The sequence below is a fragment of the Tympanuchus pallidicinctus genome, unplaced genomic scaffold (genome assembly GCF_026119805.1).
Source record: "Tympanuchus pallidicinctus isolate F22 unplaced genomic scaffold, pur_lepc_1.0 scaffold26, whole genome shotgun sequence".
NCBI lineage: Eukaryota > Metazoa > Chordata > Aves > Galliformes > Phasianidae > Tympanuchus > Tympanuchus pallidicinctus.
In genome coordinates, this window is record NW_026294743.1 from 8,874,195 (window position 1) to 8,902,145 (window position 27,951).

Genomic DNA, 27,951 nt, shown 5'->3' on the forward strand with positions numbered 1-27,951 from the left:
TTTGTCTGACTGCACTTCTGTTGCCATCAGTCACATGGTGGTGAAGTATAGCAGATTAGTGGTGAAAAGGTTCAACCTCTTGCCATTAATAGCAGCAGCCTCCTTTGGTGTTGTGGGCCAACATAATGCAATGGGAGGCATTATTTTTGGAGCAACATTTATATTTTAAGTTGGTGTGGTTTTTTTTTTTTTTGTTTTTTTTTTTAAGCTTCCCACTCCCCCCCAGGCAGTGGGATTTGAGAATCTTTGGCATTTACACACCTTTTATTTTATTATGCTCTGTTCCCATTGACAGATCGTTCCTTTAGTCAATTCCTTTCCTTTTCCTTTCCTAGTGATGTTCTGAAATACTCTCTGAAATTAAGAATTTCAGCCTTTTATCGTGATAGTTTTGCACATTCTTTCTTGTTTTATCAGTGCAAATGAGAAGAAATTCAGTACTCGTTTTCCATTCGCTGTCATATTGATCCAGATCGCTTAATCTCTGATTTTATTCAGCCTGAACTACTGACTAGAAATAGTGATCTTGCTCTCCCACTGTCCCTATCTGTCTTGCTTTTGTTCGTTTGCTTTTTGAGCAAGGAACTCTCATAAAAATAGCCAGGCTAGAAACAAATGAGTAATTATTTCAAACAGATCTACAACCTGCTATGCACAGTGGATTAACTCTAGCAGGAATCTAAGTAAATGGTAATTCAAGTGATGTGAAAAACAAAGCTGCTCTGAACAAACAAGTATGAGTAATGCTCAGGCCATCAGTCTTAAAAATAAAAAAATTAGCGTCCTTTGTAGTCATGCAGAATCAATTCCTGAAAGTTAATCAGTCTAATTTATGAACTTTGTCACCAAGGAAAATATAAAGAAGAAATCAGAGTAATTTATAGATTGTAAACAGCTAAATTAGTATCTCTGACAGTGAAAAACCTGCAAGCTTTATTTTTCCATTCTCAGATGTAGCAATTTATTTGTTGATTCTTCTCCCACAGTCCCCAGCAATAACTGATAAACCAGCTCATCAATATCTAGTTAACAGCTTTAATTTGGTTTGTTGCTTTGCTTTATCTCGGTAGGCTTTTCTTTCCTTGACACAAACTCGCATGTCACATGGCTGCTGCTACAGCCATCTGTACTGACTGTCTTATACAACCCCTGCTACTCATAAGGGTACCTTTCATCTTCCATTTCTTCATATGCTGTTTAGTTTGTGTTGCAGTGAGCTGCATAAATCAAATTGTAAGCATCAAGTACAGACTTAAAATATGGCAAAAAGGTAGAAGCAGCAGCCTTTTATGGAGAAGCATTTGTTTTGAGTTTAGGTTCAGGGACAGGTGGCATTTGAGTCTTAGAAACTTGTGACTCCATGGGCACCAGCTCTGGTTTTCAGCAGAAGTGAGGAAATGAGATTTATATTATAGAAAATTGGTTTGCAGGCACCACACACTTCAGTTTTCAGCAGCATTTTTACTTTTGTGAATTATTACTGTTCGTTATTACTGTTGCAGCATTTCACATGTCCTTTTCAGCTTAGTTTCCTGATTCAGTAGCATTTGCTATGGATGTTGCAAGGATGAGAACTAACAGTCTTTTAGGAAAAGCCTGCGTTTGTCTTCTAAGGACTCTGTGCATATTGCCTTTTTCCTGAAGAAAGTAAAAACTGGATTACTCACTTTCCCAGTTGCAAATATTTACTAGGATAACATGGAGAAAAACAGATGTTGTACTCTAGCACTTTTGCAAAAGCAAAAGTTTTCAATATTTCTGTTACAAGAGATAAATAAACTTGCTTTTTAAGTATTCCTGGAATGGAAGAGAAAATGGGGAAAAGAGGCTTTTTTATGTAAGATCTATTGATCTGAGTCTCTAAGCCCTTTTGCAGCAGATGCATGGATGTGTACTTTGTCTGCAGCACAGTGCTGCTCACCAGCAGGCTGAGAAGGACTTTGAGGCCTCACAGCCAGGGCTTCTCAGAGAATATTGAATGGATGTGTAGTATTTCTAGTTCTGTTATGAGAAAAACTGAAGTTGACAGTCATGGTGTGATCTTAAAGTATGACATGTCAAATCTCTGATCTGTAATATTTTAATGTTGACAATATTAGGACTTCAGTATTGGTACCTTGTTCTTCAGGAAGCAGTAGAACTTCTTACTATGAAAGTACTGATCAGATCTCAACGAACTTAGTCTACTAGATGTGTAAGACCACAAGTTCTGCACCCTTTCTTCCTGAGGCCTTAAATGAGCTGCCAAAAGTGAACAGCATCCCCTCACCTTCCTATTCTGTCTCCTCAGGTTGGAGCACTCGTTGTAGTTTCTAAATTTTCCCTTCTGTCATTCCCAGTTCAAGGCTGATGAATAGAAATGCAGAATTTTATCTCACATAATGTTAAAAACATACAGAAATTCCAGCCATGTGCTGTTACGTAGCCACTTACAGTGTGTATCCAACTCAGGTCTGATACTTGCTGGATGCCACCCCAGTAGGACCATCTCCACTGAACTATTTAGCCCAAAGCTTTTGTATGTGTTGTCACATGTTTGAGATGATTAACAGCAATACTTTGTGCCCCATGTGAAACGAGTTGAATAGCCATCACTAGAGCAATAGAGTCAGCTGAATCATTTGCCGTGTGAGGATGTCTGATGATCATGCAGTGAAGCTGCAGGCTGTACATGCTTATGTGACACTGCTTGGTGCTGTACTCTGCTGGTAGACTCCTCAGTCCTGATGTGCACAGGAGGAAGGAGGAATTGAGTTGATATCTTTATTATGCTTCTGCTGATGGTTATTGTAGAAGGCAGCATCCACATATGGCATTAACTTAAGCAGGTGTACTGGTGGAAAACCTGCAAACACTGTGTTATGTAACTGAGAGTCTGACATGATTTCTCTATAATTTGTTACCTACCTAAACTGTTTGACAAAGCTATAGTTAAGAAATGATGGCCGTAGGCTGTAACGCTATAGAAATCTGCATTTGCTCTAGCACTGTCTATGTAGGTATGTCTCCTCTTATTACAGAATCAGAGAATGGCCCGGGTTGTAAAGGATCTCAAGGATCATCAGGCTCCAAGCCCCTTGCCACATGCAGGGCCACCAACCTCCACATTTAATAGTAGACCTTACATAGCCATTCAACACAGTGTGTTCCATGACTAGCTCATGCTGGCTGTTCACAAGTGATCTGCAGAGGAATGGTGGTGTTCCAACCTCTTGGCCCCACTAATGTCACTGTGCTGTGCTGGTCTGTAGAGTAATTACCCTGATTTATTATGCCATTAGGATCATTCATGAATGTACTGATGGCTTTTAAACAGTTTTTAGCGCGGTTGAGTAAGCTGGATAAGTTGAAGTCAACAATAAACTTTGTTTGTCCCCCTCCCATACTCAAAAAATGCTTTAACATTTGATTTTCTCAAAGCTCTGGTGTTCGTGTTTGTTTTGGTATTCTGTTATTTGATTTCTAATGGAACGTTGTAAAGTTTATGTAATTTTGGACCTAGCAGTTAATGTGTCCTCTGCAGGCAGGCTCTGTATGAATTTGAAAGAAATTCAATTACTGAACTACTGATAACTTATCTCAACAGAATGCAAATGGATTAAGATGGCTAAATGCTCACTCGTTTATAAATGTACCGTTTAATTTGAAAACATGCTCTTTAAAAAACAACAACAAAAAGCTATCCCGATGTTTTGTACTTCTACATTTTTATGTGTTTTATATTATGCTATTTAAAAAGAGTGCTATGGTGGTCTTTGTTATAACAAATTAGAATGAAAAACACGAAGCCTACTTTGCAAACATGCCAAACAATTTGTTACCTTTCCTGAACAGATAAAGTAGAAATATTTCCCCTTTTAAAAAATAAAAATTAACCTTTTGATAAGAAGTTTTATACATTCTTGTCGTGTGCGTTTTTAAATAGGACATGATTTAGCACTTGAGCAAAATGCAGACATCCTTATATATAAAATGTTCATCTCCATTTATGACTGTTAGTTATTACATGTGGAACAATTGCATAATTAGATATTTAAAAAAAAAAATTCATTACAGTTTTTGAGATGACCTTAAGTTTTGTAGCCATTATCTGAAATTAATAAGGTTTCTGTCTTTCATTCCCCTGCTTATTTATCATATTAAGAAATGAGTCTATGAGTAGTATACATTTCTTGTTTTCACAACTGGTTGAGGCACCGTGTTTGTTAGTTGTGTTGCTCGTTAATTAGCCCTTGTACCACAATGGGCTTTGAAAACGTGAGCTCATTTACTCACAGTGCATGTAATGTATACAGCTGTAGGCTCTTCTCTGACACATTTCCCTGAGAGAGAAAAAAATAGAATTATTTTATTTGTTTTGTACTTAATATATAAGAGGCTGGCTGTCACGTAGCTTTGGCATTCTAATTTGACTGGAATCAGAACATGAAAGTTACATTTACTCTTGGTTTTTCAAGAGTATGTTTGTATGCACTTGTCTGAAGGGCTGCCCTTTTATAACAAGAAAAAAGCAGAGCCTTTAAAGAATGCTACGTTTGCCTGATGAATGATCACACTATGAAGTCGTCCTACCAGCACTGCCAGTTAAATGATGGCTCCTTATTAAAGTGATGTGTGGATAAAGACATCTGAAGACAGGTTGCGACTCTATTTTCTTTATACAGAATAGTTATAAATATACTTGTCGAAACCTTTGGCAGTGATCTGGATACTTGTATAGGTCTGATTCATCTCAGTGAGCTGTTGGAAGCAAAATCCTAAAGAAATATCCATGTGTATATTTATAATTATAAAACAGATATTTCTTCAGAGCATAAAATATATTTTTATTTCCATTTCACATCAGTGAAGGCATTCACTCTGACGTGCACTTGTGGGGTTAGAATGATGAGCTTTGTAAAAATGTTTTTATGAAATTAGATTGAAAGAAAAATAATGAATGGTGAATAATATCTGGTGTCACTAGGGTCATGTTGGTAATAGATTTTGCAGGATGCAGAGAATGTGGTAGGAAAACAATATTCTGGGACTGGACTTCAGTGCTTACGATGTGTAGTTCTTTATAACCCTGTTGAAAGGGCCATTCATGTATATATATATATATTTATATATATTTAAAAACAAGTCCATAAATGTTTCAGCTAGGGTTATGGTCTGGACCAATCCCACAGTCCATCTCTTGCTTCCAGGAGCGGCAGCCACCTGCAACTCAGTGGACCAGCTTTTTTGGGTGGAATGCCAGCGTGAGGCTCTGCCAGTGCAGCTGCACTGCTGGGCTCTGCTCTGGACCAAGCACTCAGCCTGGTGCAAGGTGTGCTTTCAGCACTTTGCCTGCTTATCCCTACAGCCACGTATATAGCTAGGAGTCTGCTTTTGCCAGCTGGTCAGTTGAGAAACAGCCTCCCATCTAGCTTCAGTAAGGTGTGCATCAGGTCATGGAAGAGACAAGAATGAGACTTGAAAGTGATAGTTTACACAGTCACATTATCTTTTTTTTTTTTCTTTTTCCGGCTTAAACTGAGAGTCTTGACCTGCTAGGGCTTTGAAGCAAGCAGAATCCTGCACTTCAGTAGGGGTGAAATGATGTTGAAACCAGCTGGAATTTTCAGAAGCAGCCGCTTTGGGGACTGTGACTTCAGCATCACACACATTATAAGACCACAAAACTTTTTGGCCCATGGATAAATTCAGTTGTATGCTATAATATCAACAGCATACATACGATTATTCTTGTTCTTGCTTCAGAAGCATTTTTTATGGATGACACAATGCAGATGTTATAGCCTACTATCTACTTATATCTCTGCCAGTGATGTGTTTGTGAGAAATGACACAGAGCACATAGCAACAGAATTAAATATTGAGATGTGCTGTGGTGCTCCTTGCTTAAGAAAGTCTGAAAGAGTAGAGACCTTCTTATAGAATCACAGAATTGCTCAGGTTGGAAAAGATCTTTAAGATCCTACCCTAACTCTAACAGCCCTCTGCTGAATCCTGTCCCTGAGCACCACATCCAAACGGTTCTTAAACACATCCAGGGATGGTGACTCAACCACCTCCCTGGGCAGCCCATTCCAGTGCTTAACAACCTGTTCTGCCAAGAGCTGTTTCCTGATATCCAACCTAAACCTCCCCTGGCACAACTTGAGGCCATTCCCCCTTGTCCTGTCAGAAGTGAGAAGTTTTTTTCTTGTACAGAAAAAAATAAGGAAAAAGAGTAGCAGATTTCTTAAATATTTAGGGCTTTATATTTTTTGGTACACTTGTTTACTTCTTTTTTTCTACTTTATTATTTCCTCTGCAGACTAATGTGATGTAGCCAGATAGGATTGATATACTTTCTCTTTTAATAATTCCAACTGTCATTTCACTTCATTGCGTCAGTAAAAGATATAAAAAAAACAAACAAAAAAAGCTGTCTAGGGAATTTTTTTTGAAACTGTCCCAAACAGAAGTCTATTCTGTGAGTATCAGTATTCCGTGTTACTGTGCATAAACAAAAAGTGGGCTTTTACATTACTGAGGTGCTGTGGTGGTGTGCTCATGTCTTCAAGCGTCAGTGTCAGTGCTGGAACTTGGAAGTAATGTTATCAAAGCTTACTTCAGGTGATCTATACGATTTAGTAGTGAAGATGCTCTTTAATACCTAAAGCACATACAATCTATAGTCTTGATGATTTATTGCTGAAGATGTTGGCTTCACTACAAGGCCTTGCCATGTAACACTGATAAGGAAGACAATTATTTTTCTAGGCAGCCCTTGGCAGATGAGTACAGTGTTGTCTTCTCATAAATTTTCATCATTTACCTAGTTTCAACAGAAGACACTTCTTAGCAAACTACTCTCACGCCCTTTCTCACCTCAAATGTGACTTAGATGCATGTGATAAGGAAAAGAAAGTTGAAAAAGGATGTTATGTGTGCTGAAAGATGTTGCATCTATAGTTCCACTCACAATCCAGTCAGAGCCAAATCGCTTCAGTTTTCCTCAACAGTGCCTTCGGTAGGACTGAGCAAGGCAATGCAACGACTTCTGCTGCCAACAATGATAAAATTGTAGCCAACGAAAAAATTGATACTGTGTCAAAACAAGGTGTGCTTCTAGTTACTGAAGTTGAATTATTGAAGTTCCAACTGAGAGCACACAGTTCTCATGAGATGTTCTTTACTAGAGTAAGACCACCCCATGTATACTTGTTAACCATAAAGCTCTTTCTTTTATGGAACATCACTTGCTACTGTAACAGCAAACAAATTTCAAACTTTTCTTAAAAACATTGCTGCTTTAAAGCAAACAAACAACAAAAGCATGCAGTGCCTGTGGAAGTTGTAAATTTCACTAAAAAAGAACCTACCACCCAAATAACAGTTACACGCCATTTCGTAGAGTGAAATGGAAGAGTAAATGTTTTTTTTTCCTTTCTTTCTTTTAATCTTTTGATATGAGTAGTAAACAGCTTTGAGGCTAGAAAGCAAAAAAAACCCTTTGGTAGTCAGGCCTCTTTAAATGATGTGGATTTCAGTCTTCACGCATCCTGCAACGCAATTTGAAGTTTTGTTGAAACAGCATTGTGATATTTATAATGTGGGAAGAAAACTCAAACAACTTATGAAACCAAACAGCATACCAATGTAAAAAAGAATACAAACAACACTTCCACCTTTCTGGAGGCTCTTTCAAGCAAGCTTTCCCATGTGTCTATTGGTGTCTCCTTTAGGATGCAATATTAAGACCAAAGTTAACAGTTAACAATGAAATAAACTGTTCAATTACGTACTGTAAAAATTTCTTTTTCAGTAGAAATTGACAGCATAAATAATAGCATCTTTGCAGGGAAGAAAGAATAAGGACAATAAAACTTATTAATAATTCTGGAAATTATGCAGGATCTTCAGGGAAAAAGTGCTAAGGGAGAACAGAAAGCAGCTCAGGAATGCAGGGATGTTATGAAAAGAACAAACATAAAAAAATATTAACAATGTCAAGTTGATAATGATAAACTCAGTGTAGATAAAGAAGGAAGTGATTATTTAGTGTTTCTCGGTATAGAGCCTTTCCCAGCAGGGTATTAAAGCACAAGGTTGTAAGATAGGAGGCAGAGAGATTTGAAGTTTTTCCTTAGCTTATCAAGGAATTAATCTTTCTGACAAAGTGAGAGCAATATCTAAATACGTCCTGTGATATCTACTGCTGGATCAGTAGTTCATGTGTTAAACAGCAAAACTTCTGAAGAAAAAAATATGCAAAAATAAGAGGTAAATGTGGAGAGAGATCCTATAGAAGTAGAGTTAGTAAAGACACAAAATATTGCAGGTACTATGAAATATGAAAGTCAAGAAGGAACTCTTAAAAGCAGAAGAGGAATGCCTCGGTAGTTCATAAGGAAAGAGTGAGAAACAAAGTGCAGAAGAAACGCTGTAGTATTCAATACTTTTTTTTCCTTTTCTTTTTTTCCATGTCTCCATACATAAATAAAAAAGCCCAGCTGGGACTTACAGGTTATGATCATTTGAACAAGGAGGTGACAGTAAGATTCAACAGGGTAAAAACATTTAGGTGGTACATCTTTAAGTTAGTAAAGCCTGGTGAAATCTACTCTGGAGTAGTTAAGGAGTTTCCAAAGCCTCTAGGGGTTATTTTGCAGAGGTAGTGGAGATTAGGTTAGGTGCAAGAAAACTTAAGAAATTCTAGTATGAAAGTTCTCTATAATTTCGAGGTTCAGGTGGCATGAACATTAGAGGTCAGGAAATAGTGAACCATATTACTTTGTTTTGTTAAACTAGAAATACCTGAACAAGTTATTAAACAACCTATAAATATCTGGAATTTAAGTAAAAGCACTGATTGGTTCTTGAAAAATCCATCACGTTTTGTTTTTGCAATAATTGGTCAAATAAAAGAGGGAGAAATAATAGATGTTATAGATTTTGGCATCTTCACAAGCAAAGGAGATTAATAAAGTCTCCAGTAAAATGACTGTGTTTTGGAGCAATTGGTCTGTAAGCCCTGTATAGCAGGAAAATAATTAACTCCAGCAGCAATTAGGAGTAAGCTCTGAAGGGACCAATGTGCAGAACGGAGTACTGGCAGGAGATGAGGAAGGGAAGAAAACTGTCAAGAAAACCCATTTTGTGTTTAGATTGGGTTCTTAGGGAGGTCACATACAGAATCACTAAGGGAAGAATTTCTCCACCTGGTGACTGCAAAAAAAAAAAAAAAAGAAAGAAAAAAAAAAAAGAGCCTCATAAGCCAAATAAGATTTGTATGTGCTAATGACAGCAGGTGGTAACAGGTCTGTGCTGTCTGAAATGGCATTGAAAACTGACCCCCGAGGGCCTGTGGGCTTTTCCACATAACCACATAGTGGGTATAACGTGAGGCAGCCTTGCTTGCTGCTTTTCCTGAATGCGTTACCCTGATGTAGGATTGCAGCATTACTGCTCAGAAGGGTTATGTCAACATCTCACACTTCCAGCCTGATGTTGCCTTGTGATGAAAGAAGAGCCAGCTCGTAGTACTCTTCTGGATGATAATGGTTTTAGCAGAGAGTTCCTTAGTTAATTTTTTTGTCCATAAGTGGACAGTGAAACAGTTTACAGATCCAAGGAGATAGACAGAGCAGTGATCCCAGATCCCATTTGTTCATCCACAAGAAACCACCTCTGGGTGTAAGCAAAACGTTAATATACCAGGTATTCAAGAGCAAATGCAAGGCATCACCAACATGAGTAAGTGGTCAAGTTTTACAAGGGAGTATTTCTGAGTAACCCTGGAGGACATCATATTTCTAAGGCTGTAAATCTGAATTTAACTTCTCCTTTGACACTTGCAATCTCTTGCAAATGCCAATGGATGTTCTGTTGGTAAGAACAGTGTGGTGGAACAAGTGCTGTCTTTCTCAGCCTCTTGCTCTTACTCATCCTCATTAGCTGAGTAGGAGTAGGTAGATACATCCATTTTGATGTTTTGTCTACCAATTTAATAGTAGACACCAGCAAGCTGAATTGTTCTCATCTGATGTCTTCATTTTAAAATGCCTGATACATAAATCCAGAAATCAGCCTATGTGATAAATATTCCAAGCTGAATGCTGCTGAAGACTTTTCTGCTAGCCATGCCAAGTTTATGCATTGAGAAACACCAGAGGAAAGGAAAATAATAGTTAAGAAATTGAATGAAGTATTGCCAGCACAAGAAGGAAGAAATACCAAAATGGGAGCATACATCAGAAGAGAGAAAACAGGTGGTAATACCTAAATTATCACATACTGAGTCTGGGAAAAAAATTAGACTTAGTAAAAGAGTTACTACAGAGATATTATGGATGTTAATAGGTTGCATTAAAAATTGCTATGAATACAGCATGAGAAAATGTCAGTACTCTGAATTATTACTGCTGGCCTGCTGGTATCTGAGCTGTGTAACATCTAATAAACATCTGTTAACCCTTTACAGACAATTGAATTTCTACAGTGAAGTGTGATCTCATGGCACGTAAGATGTGTAGATTGCAAGATATTTATGAAATGGAGCATTTGAGAGGAAACATTTGCACCTAAGAAATAGCAGAGAGGTTGAGACATAAGCAACAGATTCAGAGTACTGATTTCCAACTGATACATTTTAAATATCTTTTAGTACCATCACATAATGAGAGTTTGCATATTTAAGTAATCTTTCTTCTCTTACTCTACGTTTGCTTTACTGTATTTGTCTCTGAGCAGAGAACCAGAAGGCAGTTACTGTTTTTCAAATCCAGGTAGAGTTTGATCTGTAATGTAGTCTCATTGCTTTGTAGTCAGTCATTGTACGATAGAAATACGATAAAATTATGTTCAGTAAAGAACGAAGATTTTGATCCTATAATGGAGTTCATCAGAACTTAATCAGAGTTACGGAGTGATACCTTCATGAGGGGAGCCCAAAACAAAAAAAGCATGAGTTGTTTTTAGTGAGAAAATTCGTTGGTGATTGCGCTGAAATGCCAAGAAAGAATCAGAAGTGTTAAACAAAAAGGTTAAGATGCGAATGTAGATGTAATTATTACAATTTGCTTGAACTTTTCAGCTACTTAGAAGTATTTCATGACCTCGGTGAAAGTAATTAAAAATATTAATTGAATAATTTTTCAGAAAAGTATTTTAAATATTGTATAAGGAAAGCAATAGATCTTTCTGTTCTTCTGAGAACTGAGAAACTTTTTAATTAGCTCAGAGATTTGCTTGGGACGTGAAAGCCATTTTCTTTGTCTTGCCTTATTAATGTTCACAATTGTGAGTGTAGACTGGATGAAATAATGTACATTCACTGGGACCTGGGCAGTATTCTAGATTAAAATGTTTCAAACCTGATGGAACAGTTTGTAGCAGAATGCATTCAGAAGGTAATTAGTATTGAGGTTGAATTCAATCGTTATATTCTTATGCACCTCTGAAGATGCTGTGACTTCAGTCACTTCAAAAAAAAATAAAAAAATAAAAAAATTTAGAAAAATGTATCATTGGTTTACAAGAAATTATGTGTGTTCGACTTGTGTTGTGCTGTCAAATGATGTTTTTCAAGTCTAGGTTTATGTAGGGCAGATTTTTGAGATCGAAGCTATATTTAAGTCTCAGAGTTTATTTCTGTGTAATGTATGCAGTATTTTGTAGAAAGCTGTGTTTTCAGTTTTGTCTGAATTAAAGGCAGTGATGACTCAGAAAATGAGTGGGCTGCAGCATGTATCTCTTTTTTCTTCCCAGCTGCAAGACTTTGTATTTTGCCTTGTTGAGATTCATGAGATTCCTGTCAGCCCACATCTCTAGCCTGTCCAGGTCCCAGTGAATGGCAGCACATCCCTCTGGTTTATCAGCCACTCCACACTATTTTGTGTCACCAAGCAAACTTGCAGAGGCTGCATTCTGCCCTGTCATCATTAACAAAGATACTCAACAGTACTGATCTCTAGGGTACACTGTGAGCTAGTGTCCTCCAAATGGACTTGTTCAGCTGATAACATTTCTTGGAGTCCTGTTGTTCATCCCATTTTCAGTCTGTCTCATTCTCCTCATCCAGCCCATCCTTCATCTTCTCTGTGATGATGTTACGGAAGACAGTGTCAAAATTCTCACTGAAATCCTGGTGGACAATATCCACTGCTCTCCACTCTCATCTACCAGGTCAGTCATTGCCTTGTAGAAGCTTATCAGGTTGCTCAAGAGTGCCCCGTGCCATGTCCATATTTACTTCTCCTGATGATTTTCTTCGTGTGTCTTGAAATGGTTTCCAAGATTGCTCCATCATGTTCGTAGGGATCAAGATGAGGCCTGTAGTTCCCTGGCTTCTCCTTCTCACCTTTTTTGAAGATAGAATTCCTCCAGTCTTTTGGCAACACTCCGAAATCTGAGTTGTTTCTGTAATTTTTTAGTTTATTCAGAGCTTATGCTAAACACAGCTCAGCATTTAAAGTTTTTGAGATGCTCCTTGAATACATCAATACATTCTGGCTTTCAGATTTATTTTTTTTTTTACATCAGATAGCAAAAAAAGGATGGACTCCTGTAAGTCCTTTATGGTACTATTCCTAAAAGCATAAATGCATACTGGCAATCTCTATTTGAGTGTGGCACTTATTTGGCTTACCATGCTTCAGGTCGTATTTAAATGTTAAAGAGCAGCAGGAGAGTCCTGTGAGAATAGGAATACTGACAAGGTGGGATGCTCAGATTTTGCAGCAGTGAGGGTCTGGATACAACTATGCCCTTTTTGTGTTCTCAGAAAATCCACCTCTGTTCCCGTATGTAAGTAGAAAGAATGGCAAAAGCAGGCTTTGTCTACTAATGAAAAGAGTCTGTGAGAGCCCTAGGTTTGCTGAAATAAGATGCAGTTACACCAACAAATGAATCAGTATAGCTCTTATGATGCACAGAGTGTACATAAAATGCTACTTGCCAAACACTTTATTGGTACTAAACTAAGCCCTATTGTAAATGTTGTCAATGTGCATTTGTATATTTTCCTTTACTTGGTGACATTTTTTGCATTTTATAGATTGAAATTTCACATTTATAAATAAAACACTTTCAGAAGTGTATCATAACTATAAAAATATGTACTCGCTTCATAATTATGTAAAAACTTTGAGAAACCATTTGAGTTTGCTATGAACACGAGCACGATAATGCACGCGGTTTAATCAATATACCTTTCAAGGGAGCCTCATTTGAGGTAATGCAAAAGCCCTATCTTGCAGTCAGTAATAAATATTTCATTAAATTATCTCAAATTTAACTCTCACTCCCACTGGCAAACCTCTAGTGGTACATAGTTCTTTCCTCTAGATTTTATTGCCCTGGTAACATGCAATCATCTCACAACCCTTTGCTTTCTCATCTGCAGTATATTGCCTTGCTTTAGATTAATCTCACAGTCATTATCTCACTTAAGTAGGTAATATTTGACCATCTAATCAGCTTAAAGAAATTTGAGTAGAATAATACGGGCTTATTTTTAGCATTCAGAAATATTTTTGAAACAATGAGAAAGAGATTTGTAAAAAAATACATGGTCTAAATTATTCTTTTTGTGCATGGAAACGCACACTGCATTTACTGACATAATTAAATTGCCTGTGTATCTGACTTTTTAATAATGAAAAGGGAAACCCTAGAGTGCTTGGATAATTTGCTGTTTTCATTTAAAGCATGGAATTCAGTGGTACCTATTGAGGCATTTAGTCTTCCTATGCACTGCAAACGCAATTGAAACAGTGCCATAGCTTTCTAGAGTGGCAGTTTTTCTAATTTCACCGATTCAAGTGCTCTTTTTCAATGCTTGCATTTGTATCTGCTAATTAAAATGAAAAGTTATGTTTACCTTGTCCTCCCCCGATAAGAAGAATAGTATATTTGAATGCCAACTTGCAATTTTTGATAGTCAAATAACACTTTTTTTTTTTTTTTTCAAGTCTATATTATTTTTTGTTGGCAGATAGCAAAGGCTTCTGAGTGTGCTTGGAAATAAGATTTAGATCTTGAAAATTATGAGCTAATTATCTTGAGGCCAAGATAGCAGTGCTGTATCGTCTGTGATCTAAAATGAATTGATACTGAGGTTAATCTGCAAGGGTTTAGCTACCTGCTAGTGTTTGCAAAAAGACCTTTGCCTTGCTTAGGCTGTTGTTTAGGTAATATGCATTACTTAAGATATCTTTTCAATTCTCTATGTAAAATCCGTCCTCTAGGAACCTTAACTTCTCATTCCTTTCACATTACCCAGTCTCAGCTTCTTCGATTTTTACCTCATTCACTAGATGCTATCCATCTTCTCCAAAAATATGTCAGTATCATTTCATGCTATGTTTTTGTGCTTATGAGTGGCTAAGCTTGTTGTAGCTGTTAGCTTGTGTTAAAATTAATAAGAATCCAGGAATTAAAAAAATGTACATCTAGATATTTATTTGAATATAAAGTTCAAATTGGCCTGGAAGTTTACTCCTGTCAAAATCCTGGGTGAAAAAGATAATCCTCTAAAACCAAAAGCCTTATCTCCTTTAGCTGCAATTTCCAGCACTCGCATAAAGCCCTCAGGAAACGTGCATGGCAGCAGTGCAGTAAGCCATGAATCCCACTGGCAGTCCTCCAGCTATCCAAAGAAAAGTATGACTGACTTTTATCTATTATTCAATATTGTGGTATGGTGAGTTGCTAAGTCTGTGGTCTCTTCCTGTCTTTATTCCTTTTTTTTGGGGTGGGAGGTGAGGATGGAGGTGGTGGTACTGTAGCACACATTCTGGCGTTAGCACTTACTACATACATAATCTCTAGATTCAGAAATAGATGGGGAAGTATTGCAAGATTTTCTATTCCTATCTGGGTCTGTACAAACACTGTTACCCTTCTTTCTTCACCAAGATTCCTTCATAACCCTCTTATTATACATTAACTTTGCGTTAAACCCAGGGAGAACACTCCAAATCCATTATTAGTTACTGCTCTGAAGGACAGCTGTTTTAATTTCCAGTTCATTGGTTATCCCAAGTACATAGCACTGTATTTGAACCCTTTGGTTATAAACAGACTCTAACTATTCCAAGCATGAAAAACTCATGAGTAAAACATAGATATAATTTGAATGCAAAGTTAATGCTTGGCACTTGTTTTCACAATTCAAGCATGGAAGACAGGTCACAGAAAAAGCATATGAAATCTCTCTTCATAAGGGATAGATGGATAGAAAGATCAGTATTGCTTTTTATGACTGAGTTTTTGAAAAAAGGCAAAGGACAAATCCATGCAGTAAAAAACTAAAATACGTCATGGACTTAATTTGGATGCCATAACTTTTAGAATGTTACTGTAGGAAATACACTACGGCTCATACATATTGTTCTGTAACGTGATTTCAGAGCCCGGTACCTGTTGGTAGAAAGGCAGTTTACTGTTACAGCTCCTTCAGTTTCCCAAATAAGGTGGCATGTGCAATTCAAACATACAAACATTCCCAAAGTTGTAACCCTAGTGGAGGAATGTTTGACTCTTTGGATTTAGGTCTGTTGTGTCTGTTGTAAAGGAGATGGTTTAAACGTGACATCTTCAAAGATGATGCAACCGATGCTAATTGATAGGAAAAAAACTGATCTAGCCTCGTGACTTGTCTGCAAGGTACACTGAAAGAAGAAACTGCAAAAACATCTCGGTGCTACAGAATAAATAAACAGTTGTATGTTGAGGAAATAGCAATGCAAACCACAGGAAAGAGTGTGTGAAGAAGAACATGAAAACTTTTCTCATGTACAAATACAATAGAAGTAGAGAATTCAGAGAATAAATCTGTCTTCGTAATAACAAATCACTGGTGTGTTTTGGGTTCCTTGTGATATTTATGTTGTCACAGTATGCTGCCATTAAAGTTATGAATCTGTGTTTTGTTTGTGATGTGCTTAAGCTGAAGTGTTGGCAGTTTCTCTTGGGAGTTTTACCACTCTTACATATTCTCTGAAGAAAACGTGGTCTGAAATGCAATAGCTCCCATATGTATCTGGTGATGGTGATGTGGAGGCACTGTTTGTTCCACTAGATGAAACGCGTATATTCTGTGTCAGTTTAGTTTTCAGACACTGTGGGAAAAAAAGGAAGAATGGGTTTTTGATTTCTTCTTTGTAACGTGGCATCGCTCATCCTCTGGTGATGTTATTAAAGAACAATGTTTGTACTTCTCCTGGACCTGAAATTAAATATGTCAGACCATTAGAAGTTGCTTGAGGCATTTTCATATTCATTTATTCCTGAAAGGGAAGTCATTTTGCCAACACATAGGCGTTTAAAAGATTACTCTCACTTCTTGCTTAGTCTCTGTATTTTCAAGCTTGTGTTTCTTGACCCTGTCCTGATGCTGTTATTTGGAATGAAACATTCTACCTGTGTGCTAAAAATAATTTTTATTTGATAGCTTGGATTCCGTTAATGAAGCATAATGAGGAAGATAATTTGATGTCTCCTGATTTCTAACGTCTTCTTCCATTCATTATCCTTTTTTGATATCCACTGCATAGGAAGATGCCTCCACTTCCAGGTGTTTCTATATTAAATTCTTCCAGGCCAGAGAAAAAGCACAAGTTATCCCAAATGCTGAAAGTTCTCAACTCATTATCACATTTTACATATCGTATGGACGTACTGACAATGTTAATTAGTGAGAAAGAGTTGATTGTTCTTTAATTACTTTGCCGAGAGCTGGTACAAACTATAAAACCACAAATTATGTGACGTATTATAAGTGGATTGACTTTAATGGTATCTTCATGTACCGGCATGCATATTTCATTACTAAGCTTTTAGCTTAGTTATTAGCATTTTAACATGACCATTAATAATACAAGTGCTGGGTTATGTACATGAAGGAATTGTTACTGCAGAATTTTAAAAAGCACCTGACAGGGTGCTGCACTTTTTTAGCGTGTTGCAAAATTCCAAATATCAGCATCAGCGCAGGACATGCAGGTTGCAGAGCTCTTCCAAACTCCGAACCCTAATTGCTGTGTCCTCATATATTTCATAAGACTCCTTAGTACAAAAAATGAAAGTAGCCCGTGGAAAAGAGTAAAGTGCCCTCTTGAGAAATTGGTCAAATTTGTCTCATGGCTGCGGCCTCTGAAGATCTGACTTTCTGAAAGTTAGTATTCATTTCTGGGGAGAATTCTTCTTGGAGTGAGGAGATATTTCTGCTGGAGCTGTAGGTTTAAGGCTAAGCAGGGTGTTGCATGCTGGTCCCTGGCTTTTTGCATGTTCTTGATAGCAAGCTATTATGCATAAAATGGAAACATTAAGCCCCCCAAGCTATCTTTCTAAGAAAATTACCTGCTTACTGAAACAAATCTCGTTTCCTTTTACATGGAGCTTGTTTTCACAGCAGTGCCATACTGGCTTGAGTAAAATGACTGTTCTCACTGATTGATAACAAGACAAAGCTAGTTTAATTTATTATATCTGCTTGTTTATTGCCATCATATTCTAAAGATGACATTTATGTATCAGCTTTGATTTGAGCAAATAACTTTGACATTCAGCAACAAAAGGTCAATTCCTCAATTTTGCTTTGAAGTTTAGTGTTCTATTAGTCAAATACAAACTTTTTCTCACTTTACCTGTGCTCTGTTGTGTTCCACAGGATAGGAGTAACAGCGTGAAAGCAAAAAGAACTACACACATCTGATGAAGATGCACTCTTTGTTTTTTTCTGTTTTCTATCATCTACCCACTCTCCAAAGACCAAAAAGGAGACAAGGGATATTTCTATCTGATTTAATGAAGTGGAAAACTATCAATCCCCATTGTGTAGGTAAGAAAGCTGGGATGGTCTTTTTTTCTCTCTCTCTTTTCAGCTGTTTAATATTTTCTTTCACAGAAGATTCTTAGTTTGAATACCTCTTTCTTTATGCCTGCGTTCAAGAGTGCTTTGTATCTTGACTAATTAGAATGCTGTTGTAATTGCGTATTCATTTAATGCATTGCAAATATCATATTTCACTTTACTAAACACAGTAAAAAAAAAATCTAGGAAGAGCAGATGGTTTGGCATTCTGAGGGAGACAGACTGCAGAAGGATGCCGAGTTCATTCACAGTGTTGCCATGTTCAGTTCAAAAGATGCCTTGTTCATCCTAGTGAGGAGCGAGGGTGGACTGACAGTTTCACTCTTGACAATTCATTATGCACACATAATCACTTTGAGAGTCTTGCAATAGCTGAGATTCTTGATGGAAAGCTGAAGATTTCTGTAATGCCACTTAATGTGAGAATAGGTCACGAGCAGAGAGAGGTTAAGATAATAGATGGGAATCAACAAACATTCTTTGGACCAGAATGCTGTTTTAATTTTTGTGAGATAAAATTCTGGTCTGCTGTTGAAAAATCCTGATTTAAAGAATCTGGAATACTCGTTTCTAGACCAAAGGAGAACAGCTGAAAGGCTTGAGACAGAGAAGTGCCTTGCTATATGGTTGTATTTTGAGCATATTCCTAGGGATTCTGGGCCATCTGTAAGCTGACTTTGACTTTTTGCTCACTTGTATACAGTTCTAGAAAAAGAGATGTGGCTCTTCAGAGGAATGGATACTGTGCAAAGGAGACTTTTCGTGGAAGTTGTCATCTATATTTAATTAACTGACAGCTTATTCGTGATCTATTTTTGCAGTAGGAATTTAGGGATAGAAAGCTGCTGTTCACCTTTTGCTCTGATCAAGGTTTTCACTCTCAATATGACTCACCTCTTCTTTATAAAGGGAAAGAGTTCACTGGCTGGAGCGCCTACTGGTAAGTATGAGAGCATTGAAAATGCTGAGGATGGATGCAAGTGTTAATGGTTTCCCTTTGTTTCTCTTTGATGGCTCAGGCTATTTGTTGCCTGCCAGCTTTGCTTGCCTGTTTTCAGGTATTGCCAGCCTTCACTGAAAGGTGTAGAAAATGTTTCCTTTAGGAGGAGCAAAAAAAACCCAGACTCCGTGCTAACATAGTTCTATCCTGAATTAAACGTTCATATATTATCTTCCAAAGCCTCCTTGACTTACAAGGTTACAAACAGGGAGAATTAATTAAATGAACAGTTTCTCCTTTCTGCGAATGGCCCTTTTCCTAATTTATTAGACATTGTACAAACTACACTTTTAAGATAAAACCAGTGATTTCTTACTTTTCTGGTTACTCCTCTTTTTCACACACACAAAAAAATATTTGTACAATTTATGTCAAGTAAGGTATATGCTATTTTTCTATTTCACAGAAGTGAAACTTCAGTGAAAAGATACATTAAAATTATGGCTGAAATATTTAACAAAAGTACAGCTTATTTTGTTTTGCATTGTATGAAAGGAATTAGGCCCAAAGCCCAGCTCCTATGTCATCAGCTAGAGCTGTGCATGTGCATCCTTGAAGCAGAGGCAATTTCAGTTTCAAGAAAATGTTGTGGTATTTTGATAAAACTGAAGCCTCTGGTAACAAATGGCAGCAGAAGCATTGCCACGCATGGAAGGCACACAAAATCCAACTGTGGATGCTGCTTAGTGGTAGCCAGCTGGCTAATTAGCACAGATGTATTGGCTACTCCATCAGCAGATTTACAGCTTTCAATCACAAAACTGCGGTTGCTCAGAGTGAAGTGAAGAGGTGGAGGGGGAAAAGGAAGCTGTAGGTAAGAAATAGAGGCTGAAAAGACCCAATTTTATGGGAATCTGAGCTGTTATTAGAGCTTATTCTAATAATTTTGGATCAAGTCCTCAGTCATCCAGGACTTCATAGATCCAGGAGATGCTTGGCTATGGTTTGGATTCAGAGGTTACCAGATGATGGAATTCTGAGGGTAGGATGCTGATGTCAGAACACTGATCCCAATGCTTTCTCTCTTCTTCACGTAGTCTTCTACTTAGGTAGTTTTCTGACTTGAGGTTTTGATGTTGGATTTTTCAGTAATCTCCTATGTGCAGTATGCCAGTGACCTGAAAAAGATCTTTGTAATAGAAGCTTGAACTGCTCTTTCTGGTTTGTGAGTGTACTGTACTCTTGGATTATGATAAAGTGAGGAAATATATACATGCCATACTTTAAGTTCTTCATGAAGTGACTAGTTTCCTTAAGGTTTTGCTCAGCTTCATGCTGTGAAGCTTCTCCTTTTGTTAAGGAGGAACAAAGCTTTTTGTATGTTTACTGAAACATAAATAATCTCATACTTGGCTAGGAACAAAATGATTTAGATTACAGAGATTTCTAAGGAGATTTCATCCCAGGTCATCATGATGTGAAATTTAGGAGGTGCTTAAAGTATATCTGAAGGTGACCCAGAAAGCATCTCTGTTTGATTTGGAGGCCTAGCTTGTCTATTTATTACTTCTGATTTGTATGTTTATTGATCTCTTGACACACACGCTTCCCTTGACAGCAATATTGGAAATGAATGGGCATTAATACACGTGTATTTTTTGGAGGACACCGCTGGCACGATTAGTTGTGGTGAAGGTGGTGAAAATGAAGTAAAAGAAAAGGAAAAAGGAAAAAGGAAAAAAAAAAATCTCATCCCCAGCAGAGGTAGGTGATATTTGGCCATTTGAGACTTTTGGGAGGAGGCTGTATAGTAGATACTGAAGGGTAATACATTTGTAATGTGTAGCCATTGTGGCTGGAGGCATAAATATTCAGTACCTGTTACTACCTGATAAAGTCATACATATGTATAGGTATATTTCATGTGATAATTGGAGAATCTATTTTTGCATCTGCTTTTACCTGATAAACTAATGTGTTTTGTTTTTTTTTAATTTAAATAAGAGAAAAGCAATAATTCTGAAGCCGTGGGCACCAGGAGTATGTAAGACAAAGCTGTCCAAGAGGAGGGAGGACAGGAGGACAACATTTTAGATACACTTGCACTGGTATGCAGGAGGCTGAGCAAACAAGAATTACATGTGTTTGTTTTTTTTTATATGGCTTGTTAGAAATATTTCTGACTGCTTTCAGAAAGTGTTTGTGAACGCTTAAACTAAGTTTACTTTCAAGTAAAATGAACTTACAAACAAATCTGGATATACTGTGTATGTCTGTTTTTGGGACTGATTCTAAATAGGAGTGTTCAGCAGGATGGATGATTTCTATTATTATTACTATTTTATTGTTTTTAGCGCACATACAGCAAAGGATTTGACTAATGTGTTTTGAAAGCTGGTTATTGCAGTGGTCAGATAACAGCTAATAAGTGAATTATAAGAAAAGTGAACTTAGTGTTGAACATGTGGTGAGGACATGGCAAATATACTTGATGGCTGTAGGTTAAGATCAGAATTTTAAGTTGAACAGAACCAAATATGGACTGTATATTTAAGGACAGGAAACTCAGCATTCACCTTCAGGTTTAAGAATTCCATCCAGCAGTGATCTTGAAACTGTTAAGGATTTACTGGATACCTGTGCTTGTACCTTAGTTTGTATGAAGAGTGTGTTTTTTGCAACCATTTTCCCATTAATTTGTTTTCTGGAGTGGTCCTGCAGCACATGCAGTGCGTTCAGTGGAGCTGGTCTTGTTTCCAAGGAGTACAAAAAGGAATTGATGTGCTCCTTTGGATACATAAACACAGTCTGCAGGATGAGAGATCATTCTGAAAATAAGTATGGATTTATTTGCTGTTATGTGTCCAAGGTAGCACATACAGTTCAGTTATCCACATTTTCAAAAGGTGACAGACAATGTAAACATAAACTACAAAGCTAATTCTAAAATACATCTTAGGGCAAGATATAGAGCCATCTCTTTCTTTAGGGATGTGGTTAAGGCTTTATTATTGTCAGTAAGAATCTTAAAGAAAACTATTATGTGAACCACAGGGCTGGAAGATATTTTTATGTGTACAAACTGGTAATATGCACTACTTTTTTTTTTTTTTTAGTCGTGAAAATTACTGGAATAAACTTTCTTGGGAAGAAATGAATTTTCCATATATTGATGTTCTCAGTTCAAGACAGAATGCCTTCCTGGAGGATGGACTCCTGCTGATCACAAATTGTATGTCCTGCTGCAGGGAGGTATGTGATATGCAATAGGTCAAACTAAGCAATATCACACTGATAGGGCTTTTGGACCCTGAAATCTATGAATCTGGGTTATCACATTTATGTATGCCAATCTCTTACATACTTGGAACCTCATTTTGAGCCACTTGACGACTGTGAGTTACCTGACACCTACAGCATTCAGTTTCTAGTATGCTCTTATTTCTGGAAACGGTATCACTCTATCCCTCACGCTCTCAAGCACTTCTTCTAGTCATTACATTCAAAAAGATAAGGTATTCTCTAAACAAAAGAGAACAGTGCTCTTTTGATGGGTGCTGGTATAATATAACCTTATTCATCAGACATACTGCTTGCAGCTTCTTCCAGAGAGCCTGGCAAAGGCGTGAGCTGTGGAGAAAAAAACGTGGTTGCAAGGAGAGATGATGATTCCCACAGCTGAATTTGTCATTCTGTTTTGTCTCTGACTGTTTTCAGAACCATGTAAAATTTTAATCTTCTCTGCTGGAATCTGTCATAGGAGTTTTATTTTATTTCTTTTGAGGGAATGAGAGTAGGTACAGTAGCCAGTATTTCCAATAACAGTAATAAGTAAGGTTTAGTGACTTGGGGATGCAAACCTGTAGCTGTTGGTAATCTACAGAGGAAAACGGGGAGTACAGAGAAACCCGAACAGTCCAGATTTTCAAAACAATAAATAAGAAATGATTTTACTCAAAAACAGTCCATTAAATGCGTAACTGGAAAAACTCAGTTCAAATGTGACTCAGAAATAGACATGGTATGTGAATATATGCTGTAGGTGAATGTTCAGATAAAATTAAAAAAAAAACCACCAAATTTTAAACGCAGGAGTTATGATTATTTTGAAGACTGTTAACAAGAAATTAACTCATTAGGGCTAAAAGGATATATGCTTAAAGGACGTTTTAGAAAGTTTGTTGATAGAGACCCACACATGGGGACATCCTCGGTGCTGGAGTGACATGACGTGATTTTGAGTTGAATCCTGATTTCACTGCTTTTTATCATGAAAAAAGAGTCTTAATCTATGTGATGTCATCAGATATACTGTGACTTTATTTTAATCCAAATGATCTACAAGGCTGCTGTCCAGGCTTGTAGAGAGAGGACTAGGAAAGCCGAGGGGAAGATGGAAGTGAACTTGGCTAGGGATGTTGAAAACAACAAGAAAGAACTTTATGGGTACATTGGCCAGAAGAGGCAGGCCAAAGAGAGCATGCCTCCTTTGGTAAATGAGAAAGGAGAAGTGGCTACGGCAGATATGGAGAAGGTGGAGGTACTAAATGAGTTTTTTGCCTTGGTCTTCACTAGCAGCCAGGATTCTCATATATGTCTCATGTCCCTGAAGCTCACATCCCTGAGCCTCTAGGTTGGAACCGAGGGAGCAAATCCCCCTTGCTGTAAGGGCAGAGCAAGTCTGAGACTGCCTCATGAGACTGAATGTGTACAAGTTTATGGGTGTGGATGACACGCATCATCCCAGAGTCCTAAAGCAGCTGGCTGATGTTGTGGCTGAGCTGCTCTCCATTGTATTTGAAAAGTCGCAGCTGTTGGGTGAAGTTCCCTGGGACAAAAAAAAAAAAAAAAAAAAAAAAAAAAAAAGGTAACATTGGTCCCATTTTCAAGAAAGGAAAGAAGGAGGATCCAGATAACTACAGGCTGGTGAGCCTCACCTCTGTGCTTGGGAAGATCATGGAACAGATACTCCTACAAAACATGTTAAGGCACATGAGTGATGAGTGGGTGATAAGAGACAGGCAGCATGGCTTTACCAAGGGGAGGTCATGCCTGACCGATCTGGTGGCCTTCTGTGGTGGAGTGATAACATCGGTGGGCAAAGGGAAGGCAACTGATGTCATTTACCTGGGCTTGTGCGAGGCCTTTGACAGGATCATCCACCATATCCTTATCTCCAAATTGGAGAGAGAGAGATCTGAGGGGTGGACTATTCAGTGGATGAGGAATTGGTTGGAAGGCCGTAGACAGAGGGTTGTGGTGAATGGCACTGTGTCCAGATGGAGGCCAGTGATTAGCGGTGTCTCCCAGAGGTCTGTCTTGGGAGCAGTGCTCTTCAACATCTTCATCAGTAACACTGATGATGGACTCAGGCATCTCAGCAAGTTTACTGATGGCACCAAGCTGAGTGGTGCAGCTGACATGTTAGAAGGAAGGGATGCCATCCAGAGGGACCTCAGCAAAGTCAAGTGGTGGGCCTGTGTGAATCTAATGACATTCAACATAGCAAAGTGCAAGGTTTTGCACTTGGGTCAGAGTAATCCCAGATACATATACAGGCTAGGAGAAGGAACTCTTTGAGAGCAGCCCTGGGGAGATGGACCCGGGGGTCCTGGTGGATGAAAAACTGAACATGAGCCAGCAGTGTGCTCTTGCAGCTTGGAAGGTCAGTAGTATCCCGGGCTCCATCAGAAGAGGGGTGGCCAGCAGAGGCAGGGAGGCAACTGTCCCTCTCTGCTCTGCCCTCGTGAGGCCCCTTCTGGTCTATTACTGGATCTAGAGGTTGGTGGCCCTGCCTGTGGCAGGGGGATTGGAACTTGATGATCCTTGGGGTCCCTTCCATCCCAAGACATTCTACGATTCTATGATCTTGTAAGCATAGCCTACATTATGAGCAATCTCATTTGCCTGATCTTTGCCTGTGGGAAGGTTTCTCTGTTCCCCACCTTCACTTGTATTGAGGATCACCCATGTTTACCTCATCTGACTTCCTGGACATCTAACTGAAAGTAGTCTGAATTAAGCTGCTTGTGCCGCAAACTGAGCCTTGTGTTATGCTAAATTGGTATCTATCTTTTTATATCTCTGGTATCTATCAAGTATTGTATGCCAAATTACCTTATACTAACTAAATACTTACCTTATACTATCTAAATACAATACTTACTGCTGTGTAAAGCACTTATGAGTAAATTAGAAGTTTACACCTTTCCTGAAAACTGCAAGCATTCTTGTAATGGATGTTAAACCCAACAGTAGAAAAATCTTTCAGGGACATTAGCTTCAAGTCAGTATCGTTCCCAGAAGATTTAGGCTTGCTTTCCTCCACAGATTTATGTAAATTAAGATATGATATCTGTGTCAAGGAAGTTATATAGGATAAAATGGGAGTTTTTGCACGTGTTGATGGAAGGTTGAAAATTAAAATTCAGTGCTGAAGTGCTTTCTTAACATCTGTACCAGTGACACGGTTTGTTGTTTGTGTCCTGCAAATTAATAGCATCAAGGCCAGTTGCCTGGAGACAGCATAAGTATTTCTGTGTTTAGAAATTAAAGCAACTCTGGGAATTATATGAAAAATATGTTTGTTTGAGTAGGGACATAGGGAATTAAATGCACTTAATTTAAGGACATTTTAATAGGCAAACCCATTTTATGTGTTTGTATCTGTTACAGAAGCCATCTCATAAAGCTGCTCATTCTTATTTTCTCAACTAAATACATTTTCAACATAAAACCTATACAATGAGTGGGAATAAATTTGGCCAGGAGACTGTGGCTTATGTGATATGTACATATACATGTTTTAATTCCAGTTGGCTCTCTCCAGATTTACTCACTAAGCAAATATGCTTCTCTCCTGACTCAGTTATTGTAACTCAGAGAAATGGGATCCTGGGCTCCATCAGGAGAGGGGTGGTCAGCAGGGACAGGGAGGTGATTGTCCCTCTCTACTCGGCTCTTGTGAGGCCCCACCTGGAGTGCTGTGTCCAGGTGTGGAGCCCTCAGTACAAGAAAGACATTGAGATTTTGGAAAGGGTCCAGAGGAGGGCGACTAAGATGATCAGGGGGCTGGAGCACCTCCCCTATGAGGACAGGCTGAGGGAGCTGGGCTTGTTCAGCCTGGAGAAGAGAAGGCTGCGGGGTGACCTCATGGCAGCCTATCAATACTTGAAGGGAACCTACACCCAGGAGGGGAGTAAACTCTTCAGAAGGGCTGACAACAGCAGGACTAGGGGAAATGGATCCAAGTTGAAGGAGGAAAGATTTAGGTTGGATGTTAGGGGGAAGTTCTTCACAAGGAGAGTGGTTCGGCCCTGGAATGGGCTGCCCAGGGAGGTTGTGGATGCCCCGTCCTTGGACGTGTTCAAGGCCAGGTTGGACGGGGTCCTGGGCAACCTGATCTGAATGTGGATGTTTGGTGGCCCTGCTAGGCAGGGGGGTTGGAACTACACGATCCTTGAGGTCCCTTCCAACCCGGGTGATTCTGTGATTCTGTGATTCTGTGAAATGTCTGGAGTTTGGTTGGCTAAATTGAGCTGTTCCTCACCCTTCCCAGCTCCATGTGCCAGGTCTCTCTCAGGTAGTTTCTTTCCTCACCTCTCAAGTGAGTTAGAAGGAAAAGTACTGTACAAAGTAGTGTTTTGAGTGGAACACTGATAGGAGTCTCTCCAAGCATTCTCCTGGATCAGGCTGTACACTTGAACCTGTTCTGCACAGTGATACCACCTCTTTCAGCTAAACGATGCTCATCCTCACCTGGCTTGTGGACAGCTGGGAGTAGTTCCTCAGGAGACATCAAGTCAAGGATGTGTGATCTTCTGAAGATCAGCAACAGCAAAACTTATTTGCTATTCTATTCTTGGATGTTAGAATTTACCACTGGAAAATACAGCCCTCATCTCCCAGTGTAAATCAAAAAGCCCTCACTAATCCTTATGGCAGAAACTGAGCAGAGAAGTTCGAAGCCATGAACTTGTTTTTACTCTCAGATGCAGCTTCAGGAGTAGAAAGCTCAGCAAAGTGTCCCTCTACTCAAAAAGTATGAAAGAGTACTGAATGTTAAGCATTGGCTTAATTGCTTTATTGTTTCTGGAGACTGATCTTTTGAAAGGTGTGGATGGAACGTGAACTTCTTAAAATGGCTCAGTGTTTGGAGAGAAGCATCACATCAGTGCCTGTGTGTGCCAGATGTGGGTTTTACCAGCTGCAGATAATTGAATTATCTACCCACAGGAAGGGAAGAACAGTGAAAAAATCAAAACTTCCTGAAAGAGAAATGGGGAAGGAAAAACAATAGTAATCTGATATTCAGATACATGTCATGTCCTATCCATTGGCATTATATATATGTAATTTGATGAAGTATTTGAGTGTGCATGGAGCTTTGAGAGTATTTATTTCTTTAACTGCAGTTTTCTTTACACTTTTGTCTGGATGATTCAATTTCCTGTGATTCTGAAGAGGCTGAATGAATTTTCTTTACTCACCTTAGCTCGCATGCAACTCAAAAATGACAGCAAACACAGGGTCTGCAAAAAACAAAATAGTAATAAAAAATCTCCAGATGTTATCTACAACATTTTAATTGTTCAGTGCTCATCTGGTGATCTGTATTTGGTAAGGCTGGATACAGAGATCTCTGCAGGAATGTTCTTATGGTCATGATAGACATAGAAGAACCAGCATAACTGGAAAAAGAATTAGCAAAAAGCTCTTGGGCACATGTGCCTTCCTTTGAGTAAGAAAGGGAAGCAAGAGACCTTAATGCTGTATGCAGTCTGGAAAGATAGAAATCATCACATACATATCAACTAGCCTGACTGAGAGAAAAGGTCTGGTATCCAGCGAATTAGGTGGAACACTACGTGGAGAGACATATTAAGGTGATGATCTTTCCATTGCGAGGGAGGCAATTTCATTTACAGGCTGTGAAACATTGGGAGGTTAATGCTGAGAGAGATGATGATTTGCCATAAAACCCACACCTGTGTCAGATCCCTGATATTTGAAATCCAAGAGTTATAAATGGCGTTGCAAACAGTTACCTTTTGAAGTTGTGCTGTATGTCTCCCTTAAGGATTAGGACAGAGAGATCAGAGGTAAAATAACTGTTTTCTGTGTTCCCTTCTGAAAGTAAGGTGTGTGTGGAGCTGAATTG

The 27,951-nt window shown here is 38.4% G+C and overlaps 1 long non-coding RNA gene across 3 annotated transcripts in view; it reads left to right on the plus strand.

The window, feature by feature from the left end:
- LOC128084266 (uncharacterized) overlaps nt 1-20,899 on the plus strand; it is a 79,290-nt gene extending 58,391 nt beyond the window's left edge. For all 3 annotated transcript variants that reach the window (XR_008208411.1, XR_008208413.1, XR_008208412.1), the window contains 3 exons: nt 17,648-17,818; nt 20,410-20,555; nt 20,796-20,899. This is a non-coding gene — a long non-coding RNA (uncharacterized LOC128084266). The remainder of the gene's footprint in view (nt 1-17,647; nt 17,819-20,409; nt 20,556-20,795) is intronic.
- The last annotated feature ends 7,052 nt before the right edge of the window (nt 20,900-27,951 follow it).